The following is a 15,237-nucleotide window of genomic DNA, read 5'->3' on the forward strand; positions in this document are numbered from 1 at the left end:
CTGAGCGCCAAGACAAGTGGCCTTCCTCAGTAAATAATTTTTGAATACATGAGTGTTAAATAAATCAATTCTTAAACTCAAGAACTAGCCTGTTTCTTAATAATGAAAAAAGGCTTGTTCACATCATCCTATATAATAAAAGAGCAATATGCAAATTAACCATTACTCTGCAAGAAAGATGGCGGCGCCCATAGCAGCCAGGGCAGGATGCTGGCTGCGTCACCCCGGCAATGAGAGGCCAGCAGGCACTGCCGTGGTGACCCGGACCAGGCAAACACCCAGCAGTGCCTGCTGGCGGGTCACCCCGGCAATCTGCGAGCAGGCAAGCATGGCCCAAATGCAGCACCCAGCAGGACCTGCTGACAGGTAGCTGGGCATGGTGGGTCGCCACGGCGATCCCCAAGCAGGCAACTTTGGCCTGCAGGCAGCACCCACCATGGCCTGCTGGTAGATCACCATGGGGATCCCCGAGAAGGAAAGCACCCAGCAGGGCCTGCTTGCCATTCGCCATGGTGTGGAGAAAGCAGGCCCCACAGAGAGCAGAGAACCTCAGGGAGCAGGCCTAAGCCATCAGGAGGACATCCGCTGATGGCTCCCAGATTGGAGAGGGTGCCGGTTGGGCTGAGGGACCCTCCCCTTCCCCCACCTCATGCATGAATTTCATGCACAGGGCCTCTAGTATATAATGAAAGCCCAGTGACCAAACAGCAGAACGACCAGAACAATGACCAGTCACTATGAAGCGTAATGACCAATAGGGGGACAACACTCGATGTAGGATCTGCCCCATGGTGGTTAGCTCGCTCCTATAGTGCTGACCAGAATGAACAGCACGTCCTGCAGGCTGATCCTTGAAGGCCATGCCCCCCCCCCCCCCCCCACCCACCAGTACATGAATCCCTTGCTCTGGTCCTCAAATATATATGTATGTATATATATATGCCTAATATGCTAATTGTCTCTCCAACCGTTCGACCAATTGACCAGATGCTATGATGCACATTGACCACCAGGGGTAAGATGCTGTGACTGGTAGGTTAGCTTGCTGCTGGGGTCCAGCTGATCAGAACTGGGCTAGATGGGACAGACATGCCCTGGAGCCCTCCCACGATCCCTACCTGGCCCAATCATCCACCAGTGGGGTCCCTCGGCCAGGCCTGCACCCTCTAGCAACCTGGGACTCCTCAGGGCATGTTGGAGAGCTGAATCTGTGCACCTGGCCTCTAGTTTTAAAGATTTAAAATATCAAATCGCAGAAGCAGAATATAACAGATTACTAGGCAATGAAACAGCATTTATCCCACTTATTTCTATGTGCTGGTCAGCTTCTGAACTCTTAGGTACTTAGGAGGCAGGTCGAGTGGCCCATCGTACCTTGTCTTGTCCTGGAACTTGCCGCCTGCCCTGGTGGCTTCGGCCTGGGTCTCTGTGATCATTTAAAGTGACAAAACATTATCTTTTCTCAACAAAAAGCCCACATTTCTCAGCATTAACACATTGCGTACCGCATAGAAATCTCTAAGACATACGCCAGGGACCGCACATTTTTGGGCAAACTGCACGTTATTTAAATCATCATAATGAACTTTAGGTGTTGTTTTCATTATAACATTTTTATTTACAAAAACAATTAAACAATTAAACAATTAAAGTTCCTAGTACTTTTTTAGCATATGGTACCGGGTAAAACATTTTCCTCTATGAAGAGGGACCAAACAAAATTTACATAAGTATCTAGATTCGCTCCTTTTTTCTTGGGCGTGAAAAACAGGAACAGTCATGAGCGGTACTTAACAGATGACAGGCAAAACATGAGAAAGCTTCTGAGCGGTACGAAATGTGTTAATAGGATCAGTCCCATATCTTTCTCTGTGAAATTTCTTGTAAGTTTTTCCAAAATGACTAATATGAGCAGAGACTGTACCAGGTGGAAGTCATACAAATGGGCAATGATGGTGAACAAGTTGTCAAACTCTTTGCCTTCACTGCCCTTTTTACAGACGTCATCAAACTTCCTCACTGTGGCCTCCAGATTGGGAGCTTTCACCTGCACAAATTAAACAGACGAAACGTTATTGCAAACACCTGACAATTGTGGCAGCAAGTTCCTCTCAGGGATCCTTCTCTTCAACAAGCTGTAGTGTTTATGCTGAAGGAGTCAGTACTTTTAAAATCAACGCATCATTATACACATGGTAGGATGCACAGGCCCACAGGACATACACTTTAAAAACATGTCTGAGTGTACAGTATTGATGCACAGCAACACAGACCGGCAGATGCAGCACAGAGCAATCTGCCACAGCACTGGAGCCTCCCCTGTAAGCACACCCTCTCGTCTTCTAAGCCTAGGGTGGACTGCCTCAGCAAGCAGCCATCTGGCTCCTTGGAAAAATACCACCGCACATCTCTGTCTGAAACACTGCACATCTAACGGCACTCATTCTGAAGTGCCCACTGAGCCTGGAGGAGGAGGCATAGAGTGGTGCTGAAGTTCCAGTTGGGAAGTGAGACCTGCACAAATGCAGTCCTGCTGGACCTGGGAAGGAAGACCCCGGAACAGAACTAGCAGTTGTGACCAGCAACTCGGCCACTAGACGTAAAAGATTAAACTCTGACGAGCAGAAGCTGGAAGAAGAAACCTGAGGGGAAGAGCAGGTTATGGGGGGCTGCTTCAATTGTGGGTGCAGCTGAGCTCAACCAGACAGGTTACAGTGTGATATACACGTGTCATTGCTGAAGGGCAAACACTAAATGCTAGAAGACTCCAGAGAAAGGCACAGTTGGGCAGATGAGAATGACTTCACAGAGGCCAGTGTCCATAGACAGGGGACATTCTTTAGGGAACAAATAATAAATATAACCTGTAAACTCCCTATTGGAGCCCCTGCATGAAAAAAACTTGAAGAGCATACTATGACCAGGGCATTAAGCTCAAATATAACTTAAAATAGAGAGAGAGAGAGAGAGAGAGAGAGAGAGAGAGAGAGAGAGAGAGAGAGAAATTACCCAGCCAGCATGACTCAGCAGTTAAGAGTCAACTTATGAACCAGGAAGTTGCAGTTTGATTCCTGGTGAGGGCATCTGCCCAGGTTTCGAGCTCAGTCCCCGATGTGGGGTTTGCAGGAGGCAGCTGATCAATGATTCTCTCACATCACGGATGTTTCTATCTTTCTCCCTTTCCCTTCCTCTTTGAAATCAATAGAAATATATTTTTGAAAAGAGAAATTAGAATTCTGCTGACATAAAAATAATCTTATATAACAGAAGCGTAGTATGCAAACAGTCCACTTCACGGGGAGTTGTCCTGGAGTTCAACCAGGGGGCGGGGCTGGCTGGGGGAATGGAGGGAGTATCCAGCTACCAGCAGGCAGCTGCTAGGGACCCTACCAGTGTATGAATTTCGTGCACTGGGCCTCTAGTTTATGTATAAACTACTCATGTTGAATGTTTTCAACACACGATAGGAATTAATTAATTACATCAATGTTTCTCAAATTTTGAATTTATTTGGTGTCTTCAATATAAACTACAACTTAGGAGAGCGTTTAAAACCAGCAATACCATTCACGTTGCCGACGTTATTAAGCACTTACATGAGCTCTGATGGGGCTTGCACATACTCTGCGGAGACCTGATGTTTGATTGATAAAAGACTCAAGAGCAGCGCAGGGACCGTCCCCCTGGGCTGGTGACACACTCTGGGTCCCCCGAGGACGCTCCTGTCCCCACAGAACCGGAGCTTCATGGACGCCCATCCGGAGAGCTCATCCCTCTGGCACAGGTTTCAGGGGACGCCATGCTCCCAGGCGCCATGCCGAGGCCCCTGCACCAGTCCTTTCTGGTGTCCTTCAGGCCAGGAGAGAAGTCGATGTGCGAAGTGGACCAGTGACCTCCTGTGCCCACGTCCAGTGGACGCCTGACCTGCTGCAGGGGGTCAGGTCTATGGCGTTTATTCCAACTCGGTGACATTCTGTCTGAGCCCAGACCCTTGGGCTGAGGAGGATCCCGGTCCGTCACAGGAGGACTTGGGCCCAGGGAAGCCCTGGGACAGCGCCCTGAGCTGGGGCCACACAGGGCACAGGCAGCGCGGGCTCCATCACCCTCTGCGGGAGGGCGGGCCTGGCCCGTGCGGAGGAGTCTTTCTCAGAACCCAAACCCCGACTTCAGAAGGCGGCTCCCAAGCAGCTGGTCCACGCAGAGTGGGGGTCCTCAGCCAGCGCCCCGCAGCCCCCACTGCCCATCTTTGCTGCAGAAGCTGCCTGACTCCCTGCAGGGAGCACACCTCCACCAGGGCTGCCCTCTGAGGACGCCTGCACGCCCTCCTCCCCGCAGGGCAGCCGCCTCAGGGCTCCGCCCGCCGCCCCCAGGCCCACGTCCCCGCTGGAGGCTTCCGGCCCCGCGCTGCCAGCAGCCACACAGCCTAACAGTCCTGCACCCCCGGACTCCGCTGTCTACTGGATACACCTTGCTGACTCCCCGCAGAGGCGGGACTTCCGGGTGGTGCTGGAGGGCAGAGCACTGCGACAGGCGACGCGTCGCCCCCTGGTGGCGGGAGGCTGCAACGTGTCCACTGTCAGAACTCTGTGCACTGAGTAGGTGAGTGCAGAGATGGGCTCACTTCACACAGGAAAGCCCTGCAGGTCCTGGTACAGAGGCCTCATGCCTGTAGCAAAATGTGCCCTTGGGCCTGGGCGTGCATTTACCAGTATTTACAGGAAATTTCTACTCAGCTTGATGTTCTGAGTCTGCTGTTTCCACTCAACCCCGGGCCTCGATGTCTCCGTGTGCCGTGTGATACCTGTCCTGAGGTGTGTTCTGCAGTGTCCCCACATCCATGCGGACGGGACACAGCGACCGTGGCCTTATTTGGGAATGGGGCCTTTGCAGTTGTCATCAAGCTCAGAGGAGGCCTTGGCTCTTGGATGGCTGGGCCCTCACTCCAGTGACAGGTGTCCTTGTAAGAGGGAAATTAGACTCACTCGCAGAGAGAAGGTCATGTCATTTGGACCAAGAGATGGGTGGGGAGGATGGGTCTCTAAGCCAAGGAACCAGGGATAGCTGGCACCACCAGAACCTGGGAGAGGTTTTCCCTTGCAGCCCCAGAAGGTCCAACCATGTCCTCACCCTGATTTCTGGGGGTGAGTGTTTCAGAGGCAGTGTGGAGAGCTCTGGTCCCTGCCCACCTGCCCAGATCACTGTCTCCTAAGCTCCTGCAGAGAAGGCACAGTGGAGGAAGGGACTCCCAGCTGCAGCCTCCAGGCTGGGGGTGAGGAGGAGGAGGGGGAGTGCCTGGGGCACTGGCTCCTCACTGCCTCCCTGGGCACCTACCATCCTGTGCCTTGACAAGTGGACCAGGGCTGATATCTGCCCAGAGGGCCTGAGACCAGGTGTGCAGGGCTGTGCGAGGGAGACTCAAGAGCAGACATGACAATGTTCGTCTTCCATCTGTCCCACCTCCTCCAGTGTTGCATATACTCAGCACCCTCACTACCTCCACCCAAGTCTCTACAGTCTCTCCCTTCTGTCTTACACCCTGGACAGCATGCCTGTCTCTCATTCAATCATTTCCTGGTGATAACTGGGAAGAGGGAGTCAGTCACCCTTTTTGTCACCACATTTAACAGGAACTACGTGAAGTAAATCCATTTGTTCCCACAGAGTGCTTAGAAGGAGTCTGACCCACAGTAGCTGCTCAGTGAATGAAAGTCAGCACCCTCCCCAGGCATTCAGGGCAGTTGGTGGACAGAAAGTTCTGTTTCTCTGGACCTCGTGAAAGGGCTGGTTGCACATATAAAACATCCCATGAATGACACAGGGGCCGATGGGTGTGCAACAGGGCTAGTGGTAGGGCCAGGGTGCTATACAAGTACACTATAAGAAATTGAGGCTGCCATTCAGAAAAGGACTACCTGATTGAGTGAGGTTCTCATAGACACCTTCAGCTTGTTTTACTTGATAGCATAAAAGAAAACAGCATCCAACATTCACGTTGGAACCACACTCATCTGTTTGTTGAGGGCAAGCATAGGTTGGCTATAAATACAACTGTTGGCAAAATCAATGAGAACTTTCTAAGGGAATCAATGAGCTGTGTGCATACATGTATATGTGTGTGTGTGTGTGTGTGTGTGTGTGTGTGTGTGTATGCATACAGATAAACATATTCCGTCCCCTTCCTCTGGTTGGTTGATAAACACTTGGCTGTATGCTTCCCAATCTTTTTCCAAACTTTTCTAATTTTCGCACTTTGCTGTTCTCCCCAGGAGGAGTGCCCCTTGTCCCATAGGTGATCCCCCTGTCTCTGCAGGCAGACCTCAGCCCAGAGCTGTCACGTGGATATTTCCCACTCCGCAGATCACAGAGATCTCAGGCCAGTGTAGAGGTGCATCTCTGGAGCTAAGTGGGGTATGGTTTGGGATGCCCTCTCAGCAAGGGGACCACATGGTACTGCCCAGGGACCCACCACCTGGGTGTGGCTGGGTATTTGAATAAAACATTAGAGTTGGAAGCAGCTGAGGGAGTGATGGATACCACACGGTAAAGAGAGAGGGGGATACCCCACATGGTCTGTGTGGAGAGCGGCTACTTTGTTTGGATAGGTTCAAGCTTCAGACTAATAAGAGGACACGATCCTGTCATGGGAAAGCCACATGCAAGTCCCGGCACAATTATAGCCAAAGGCTATAGTTATAAGTTTGACCTTATGGTCCGAACCTGTGGTCCATGTCGCTCAGTGAGGTAGGCTGTGGGAGGTGCTTCATAGAGTTCAGGTGCATGTAATTGAGTAGATTAGAAACCTGGGAGAATATTGTGAACATCTTGACCATGCCCTTACTTTGTTTCATGGAGTCTGGCTGTAAAAGTAGACTCGGCTTGCAGGCCATGGCACTGTCTCTCTATTCAGAGGGCAGCGTCCCACCTAGCCCCAGCTTTATTCTCTTGTCTTTCTTCTTTAATCCTTCACCATTGCCACCCCCCACCCTTTCAGGTTCACCCATGGCATGGCCATGCTGGCACAGCACAGGTCTGGATGGGGGACAGAGGTGATGAGAGGATGAACAAAGAGGCTTTGGTGGGGGGAGGATGGTGAACCATGTGCTGAGCATTTTGAGTTGGAGGTGTCTTTGGGACATCAAAGCTGGAAACAGATCTGGAGGTTCCCAGGAGAGGCTGGGGCTTGAGGTGTTTGGAGCCTACTGGGAAGATTGCAATGAAAGTGGCGGATGGGTATGAGCTTGAGCTGGAGGGTGGTAGAGTGTTGGGTGCATTCTGAGGTGACCCATGGAGAAGCTAGACCACGAAGGGATGGAAGTAGCTAGTGTGGAGGCTGAGGGAGGGAAGGTTCAAAAAGGAAGGTCACCCAGGGTGAATGCCAAGAGGTTGCATGGGGCTGAAATGTTCAGGGACACAGGCAGACCAGTTGATAAGCCCCTGCCAAGATCCAGGGAATGGGGTGTGTATGGGACCTGGGATGAGAACAGTCATCTAAGATGGAGTGGGCAGATTTGATAGACATTCTCAGGTTCAGGGGACCTATCAAATGAGGGATATGGAGAGAGGTGGGGTCCAGCCTGCACCACAGGCTTTTGGCTTCTGTGATTGACTGCTGGTTTGCTTGAATAATTAGGGAGCCCAGAGGAGCCAGGGAGAGTGGACGAAGCCTGTAGCCTGGACAGGGGAGCTAAGGCAGCCGACCTCAGGCTTGAAGCTTAGGAGTAGAGCTTCAGACCTAGGGGAGCAGGAGGTCAACCCTGCAGAGGGGGCCTTGAGGGAGGTACCTCCATGGTGGAAGCAGTCAATGAGTGTTCATGGAAGGAATGAGTGAGTGGCAGAGCGACTGGGGAGTGTGAGCCCTGTCCCAGGGGAGAGAGAATCATGGGACAGAGGCTGAGAGCTCCAAGGGGTGACTGGCCAGTGTCAGAGCCTGCAACAGCCAAAGGGGCACGGGAGGAGGCCTGCAGGTGGCGCTGCTCAGTTTGGCTCAAAGCATTGGGGAGGGCAGCTAGGCTGAGTGGGCAGCTCCCACAGCTGCAGGACCTCAGGAAAAAATGGGGAAGGAAGTGACAGGAGGCAACTGACAGGAGAGGTTTGGTGAGGAAGGAAGGGGACATGCAGACGGCAGTTGGACAGAACACCATTAGATTAGGTCTGGAGGGGATCTCTACCTGCCTTCCTCCCTCCCTCCTTATCCTGACATTCCTCTTTGAATGGCCTTGGAAAAATCCAATGGATCCCTTTAAGCTGACCTCCCGTTGTGATATAAATCTCCTATAAAAATGGGATTCAACTAATAGGAGCATAAGATAAACGCTGTTGCAGGGTAAGCAGGAAACCTCGCTTTCCCATGCTCTCCTCCTGGCAAAGGGAGCTGGTAGATTCCAGGGGCTCAGAAAACTGGGGGGCTGAGCAGGGAGCCCAGAGACCCAACGCCCCAACAGTGCTGCCAGTGACGAGCGGTGAGGAAAACTAGGACTCAATTCTACAACATCTCATTTTATTACAATTCCGTCCTTGTGTTCCAGAATCAATGGCTACTTAATACAAAATTCAAAGCACTCAGAAAATGGACCATGTTAACATTTCTTTCTCAGTACTTGAGCTCAAATGGAGAAAATCCTTATAGAACCCAAATCACCAGGTTTAGTACATCCCACAATGAGCACCTTTAGTAAGCAAGAGGAAAAAATATGGGTCACGAACCCGGCCAAATACACACAGCAGCAGATGAGACTCCCAATGCAAACACATGACTCCCTATAGAACATTCATAGAGTGTCCCCCAAGAAAGGTATACAGAGATCAGACTCCCAATGAATATGAATGACTCCCTTTGGAATATAAACATGGAGTGTCCACAAGAATGGTGTACAGAGGTCAGACACCTGATAAAATGAATGACTCCCTATGGGATGTAAACATAGGGTGGTCCAAAAAATGTGCACACAGTGAAAAGAAATAATAAATCAACTCCTGAAGGACAGAATGACTGCCTTTTGAACATAAATATAGGGCGCCCCCCCCCCCCTTCAATGTACACACAGGTAAGACTCCGGTGGAAGAGAATGACTCCCAATGGAACAGAAAGTAGAGTTCCAAAAAAATGTGCACACAGATTAACAGCTGACAACTCACTGAATTTTCACCCCTTTTCAAGTTTAACTGATTGGAAAAAATGGGTGAAGCCAAACTAAGCTTTGAATGAAGAAAATTTCTCCACTAGGCTTTTTACGGGGATACATGAAAGATAAAGTTGAGGAATCCAGGGCAGCTATGGAAAGAGATACGTACAAACACCAAACCGAAGGAACGATTCTTGTTGTTTGCACTGCCTTCGCTTGCCTTAGTTCTGGTCCAGGCGCTGCTGCCGAGGAAGCAACGGAATCGCAAACACCAAGAATCACTGCGTTCTGTCTGTTCACATCTTCTGTCAACAGCAGCTTCGATGCCTGGACTGTGGCCCTTTCTGTGCCAGACACCTCATCCTTTATGTGTCCCCAAAAGAAAGTCCAGGGGATACATCTTTGTTCAAAGTTTAGTCTGGCTTCACCCATTACGTCAAATCTGTTAACCCTGAAATGGAGTGAAAATTGAGTTATCAGCTGTTAAAGTGTGTTTACATTTGGGGGGACACCCTGTAGTATATATATTTGGGGGACACTCAAAGCACATATATTTCACAAGTGTGAACACATGTATGTAATATGTTACATTTGGTTCTTACCCTTGGAAGTCACTCAGAAATAATAAATCAAAGTGTCATCCTCAATGGGGGACGCTGGGGCACTGCAGCCACTTTGCAAATCAGGCTGCACTGCCTCCTGCACATGTTCCCCTCTGCACACTGTGGACACTTGCTGGGAGGGAGCGGGCAGGGCTTTCACTGCCCCATCACCCAGGCCGGGCAGACTCAGTGTTTATAGAAAAGTGGCCTCAGGAGCCAGCTGGAGAGAAGCAAAGCCTGAGGCCACCTGCCTGGAAGACCGCCCTGGCCTGAAGGACGTGGGGCCCAGGCCTGGAAAGGCTCTGGGTTAAGAGTGAGCCTGACTCCAGGGTCCACCCAGGGCCTCCAGGTCTTTGTGGTTTGGCGGGTCTGGGCTTCTCCTGGGACCACCAGGCTTCTGGGAGAGGGAGTCGAGTTGCCAGACCACAAGGGCCCAGCCATGAGCCAGTGCGTGCATGTGTGTATCTGCTCACCTGCACATGCACATGCACATGCATATGCACACACATGCTTTAATGGAGGTGAAGTAGGTGACACGTGTCCTAAGGGGCATGCTCACACAGTGTCTGCCACTGGAAAGGCGGTTTGTCATTGCACTGTGAGCATCCCCAGGCCAAAGTGGATTTGTTCAAAAGATACCAGTGGCTGGAGGTTCAGACAGGAGTTTCGCATATGGGGTGTGACCCTTAGGGCTGGCACAGCGTTGTCACTAACAGAACAAATGGAAGCAGCACGGGGACCCGTTCCTCCTCCTACAGCCGCTCGGGCACCGCAGGCCGACAGGAGAGGAGGCCGTTGTCTTCAGAAGGCGTGCTGGTAGTTTGAAGGCTCTGATTCGTTTTTTGTGTTTTCTTTTTTTGGGTTTTTCATAAATGAGGGAGGGTATTTGGTGGAGGAACTGGTAAATGGAAGGGAATCTCCAGTACCGGGAAAAGGGAGAACCTATTTTGAAGGGGGCGGGATGTTCAAGGAAGATGAGGACTGAAAGCGTTTCAACACAGCCGGGCGGGCCAATGGACACTTGTCTTTGTTCTTCCCTTTGTTCTTTTTGCGCCCAGTGGCTAAATGGTTATCCCCAGGTCACCAGGAGAAGAAGAAAACAACACAAAACAGCAAATAAATGAATTGAAGAACAACAAATGACTCTACATTGGCTAAATGTACTTGGGAAATCAGAATCCTGTCCTGCCCAGGAGAGATGGAAACAATCCCCATGGCACAACCAGAATCAGGACTTGGTGAATGATTAGGCTCTGACTCCATCTAATTAATTCAGTGGCAACCTTGTGCCAATGCTTTACTGAGCAAGTGAGGAGAAGTGCCACTCCCAAGCTTAAGTAGTACAGGTAAGAGAGAACAAAAACTGTGCTATCCGGCCACCTACTGGACAGCTAAAGAAAGACCTCTAATTATCAACCTGCTGAATTGTGGAAAGGAAAATGTTCCTAAATAAGAAAAGTGCTCACCACTTCAAATGTGCCAGCAGAGGAACAACCCATCAAGCAGCATGGACCACCAAGGTAACAATTACACAGAAAGACAATGACTATATTCTCCAGAAAGGAACTCAAAATAATGGGTGATTGTGATATAAGGGAGAGAGAAATCAAAACAGCAGTCATGGAGACACTCAATGAGATACAAGAAGGCACTTCAATGAGCTCAGGAATAAAATTAGTGAACAAAAGAAGGACCTTACCAAAGAGATGAAAACTATAAAATGAACCAAACGAATTATGGAACTAAAAAGCTCAATGAATGAGATAATGAATGGATATATTAATAACTTATACGCAACAAAAGCTAGTTGCTATGTCAAGATGGCCTGACATTTCCATCTTAGTCATCAGTCATTCAAGGGCTGGCAAGATGTAGACATAAGTGAACTTCACTTAAAAATGCAAATATATAAAATAAAAATTCAAGTATTTCCTTCATTTCACTATTTAGAAAATGTACAACTGCTCAGTAAGACATTTTACAAAAACTGAAATAAAAATGCTTAAGGAAAGTAGCAATTAAGAATGTTCTCTATGTAAGAAGATGGCAAAAATTTTCACTTAAAGACAAATATGAACAGTTTAGTATTACAAGTTTATTTGGTGCATAAAGAAAGATCCTCAGAGGAGGAACACCAAGTTTCCTATTGCCTGCAAAGCTGTCCTCAGGATTCCCACCACCAGGTGTCTCCAGGACCGGCCTCCTGTTAGCAGTGCTCAGTCATCTGCTCTGCTGTTCCTGCCAGAAGGAGCACTTCGGTGCTGCCCTCTGCTGGCTGCTTCTGAGCCCTGTGAGGATGGTAAACAGCAGATGCTTAGTATTTTATTTTTCCCTCAATGACTTGCATTTTTTAAATAGCCACAATAATAATTGGAATTTCTCATTAAATTGCATTTTAACAATGAAAATGTGTCAGAGCAGAGCTACTCGATTTCAAGTATAGGTTCTAAACTGTTCTGAAAAGTACTTATGTTTCTAGGGAGTGGGGAGAGGGGGTCCCAGCTAAGGAATCCAAAGTCAGGAGGCTGTCAGCGATGCAGATGGCTTATCGGGTAATACTTGCTGCCTCTGGAAGGGCGGTACTTACAGGATCCTTGAAGATGCCCTTGGACATACTTAGTAGCCACTTTAGAGATTTTTTTAAAAATCCCTCAAAGTCATTGCCAAGCATTTGCCTTCACCACCCTTGTACAATACACTCATTACCTTGGAGATGTTAATCATTTGACACTGAGGCATAATTTAGAGCAACAACCTCTAAGGAGAACAAGATAGCCTGGCTGGTGATCAAATGACCGAAAACAGCTCCAGAGGCCATTGCTTATAACATTGTTACCAAGGCGTTGGAGGTGGGATCTGCCCTTTCTGTCTTCCCCACACCCTCCTCCTGCAGATCACATTATTTTTAGCCACTTTGTCAATTTACTGCCCCTCACCCCTACGTTAATCTTTCCCTAGTTAACATGTATGTCTTTATATAGAGTAGAAAACTATAAAGGACAGTTTGTCTAAAGACGCCCTCTAGTGATAATAGCAAAGGTCACAATCAAGAAAGTAAATTTACCAAGCACCTGATTGTGTTGGAGTAACTTAACCCATTGTGTTTAAGTTGTTATCTTAAATGTTTCTATTTAGGGGAATTCTGGCAAGCGATTTTATAATAGTCCTAGAGGCCCGGTGCACGGAATTCATGCACTCGGAGTGGGGGGTCCCTCAGCTGGGCCTGTGCCCTCTTGTAGTCTGGAAGCCCTCGGGGGATGTCCGCCAGATGGCCTAAGCCAGTGATGGCGAACCTATGACATGCGTGTCAGAGGTGACATGCGAACTCCTTTTGTTTGTTTGATTTTTCTTTGTTAAATGGCATTTAAATATATAGAATACATATCAAAAATATAAATCTTTGTTTTACTATGGTTCCAAATATAAAAAAATTTCTATATGTGACATGACACCAGAGTTAGGGTTTTTCAAAATGCTGACGCGCTGAGCTCAAAAGGTTCGCCATCTCTGGCCTAAGCTGTCAGTTGGACATCCTTAGCATTGCTGTGGAGGTGGGAGAGGCTCCTGCCACTGCCGCTGCACTCGCCAGCTATGAGCCCAGCTTCTGGCTGAGCAGTGCTCCCCCTGTGGGTGCGTAATGACCACCAGGGGTCAGCTTCTGCATTGAGCTTGTGCCCCCTGCTGGTCAGTACGCATCATAGCGACCAGTCGTTCCACCTTTTGGTCCATTTGTATATTAGCCTTTTATTATATAGGATTGCTAAATTTTAGAGCTTCAAGACATTCAGCTTAACGACTGGTAGATCAGGTTAACTGTATGAAAATATTAAGGGGAAAAAATTAAAGGCATGTAAAACCAAAAAAGGAGGAGAGATGCAACTGTCCTGGAAGAACATCTGAATGGTAAGTTCATTTGCCAAAGTTATACTATTTAGTTAGCTTTCACGCCCCACTAATCTCATGAACCTGGCACAATAGTAATTATGTTTTAAGTTTAGAGGCTAATTACTGAGTTAAATTTATTTTCTCTGATTCTGCATTTGACTTACAAAGTTTGTTTCCTTTCCAATCATTTGCTGCGTTCCAATACTTCTTGGTAGAGTCACATGTGTTTTTCTGATTCTCTTTCTGCTATCATCTTGAGAAGTTTGCAAAAGCGGAGTTCTGAGTTCCAGATGACTTCTATGTGAAGCATTACGAGTACATGTTAACGGCTCTGAGATTTCTTGAGATGCTCTTTGTGTCTAAAGCAAACAAAAAGGATACATTTTTAAAGTAAGTATAACATGAACAGTTACAATTGCCTTCTTTAGTTTTGAGTCAACAACTCAGAGGTCAGTTTTAAGTGTGAAAAAAAGCTGACATTTAAAATATTTATCATCAATGTCCACTGAATTAAATCTGAGTTATAAGGTTAATCATTCTTCTATTAGTACTCGTGTAAACTGATAAATCAAGGAATAATAGAATCAGTTTAAAAATTTTAAAGTAGAAGGATATAACTTAACTCAAGAGTATGGAACAATTTTTAAATCACATTCCCCTTCCTTTTTTTAAAAAAAAAATGTTTTATTGATTTTTCACAGAGAGGAAGGGAAGGGGATAGAGAGTTAGAAACATTGATGAGAGAGAAACGTTGATCAGCTGCCTCTTGCATACCCACGACTGGGGATGTGCCCGCAACCAAGGTACATGCTCTTGGCCGGAATCGATCCCGGGACCGTTCAGCCCACAGGGCAACAATCTATCCACTGAGCCAAACCGGTCAGGGCCCCCTTTTCTTTCAAATAGTCTTGTTTAACATCAACTGGTCTTAAAAATAAAATGATCCTCCGCTAAGAATCATTCAGAAAGATCAATTCAGTGATAATAATGATGGAAACTGAAATACTAAAAAGGGAAAACAAATGCCACCTTCTTTCCAGAAATCTGTAAAATAAATTGCCATTAAAGGAAGTAAAGGAAAGGCAAAACCCCTGTATTTATCAGAAACATAATTTGCAGTGAAGTGATTTATAGCACATTAAATCAATAAATTAACCTGTAAAAATAAGTCGAGTTGTGTCATGTTGTCTGTTATATCCTTTACCAATTCATCAAGATTCGGTGTATGCTTTTCTACTTCAAAGTCTTCCGCCATATGCTTGTCCTGATATCTTCTCAGCATTTTTACCATTTGTTTCCTCTGCTCTATCTCAGCCTCTAGTTCTTTACATTCCTTTAGAAGTGCTTCCCTCGATAACTCCTCTTGAGCTGTCTTTTCTTCATCCAGACATATACAGTTTGAAGATGACGGTTGCAGTTTTCCAATAAGATCATCATTCTGCATGAAGAAAAGGATCTAGTTTGGTTATGAAGGTGTGTTCACCAGTATGACATTTTGAAATTAATTCAATGGCAATAGCATGTTATCTGTATGGTGGAACCTTAATTACTCAGAATCAAAACCAAAGTTAAAATGACCAGGAGTCACAAAAATACATTTACTGGTGCCGCCTTTGCCCCACAACATC

General features: G+C 47.6%; 1 long non-coding RNA gene across 1 annotated transcript; it reads right to left on the minus strand.

Moving 5' to 3' along the window:
- Nucleotides 1–11,938: 11,938 nt before the first annotated feature.
- On the minus strand, nucleotides 11,939–14,922 carry LOC308535895. Its single transcript, XR_013997315.1, has 3 exons — nucleotides 14,766–14,922; nucleotides 13,774–13,968; nucleotides 11,939–12,012 (listed from the first exon to the last, which is right to left on the minus strand). It is a non-coding gene; the product is annotated as an uncharacterized lncRNA (long non-coding RNA).
- Nucleotides 14,923–15,237: the final 315 nt, after the last annotated feature.

The sequence above is a fragment of the Myotis nattereri genome, assembly GCF_964212035.1.
Source record: "Myotis nattereri genome assembly, chromosome: 21".
Taxonomy (NCBI): Eukaryota; Metazoa; Chordata; class Mammalia; order Chiroptera; family Vespertilionidae; genus Myotis; species Myotis nattereri.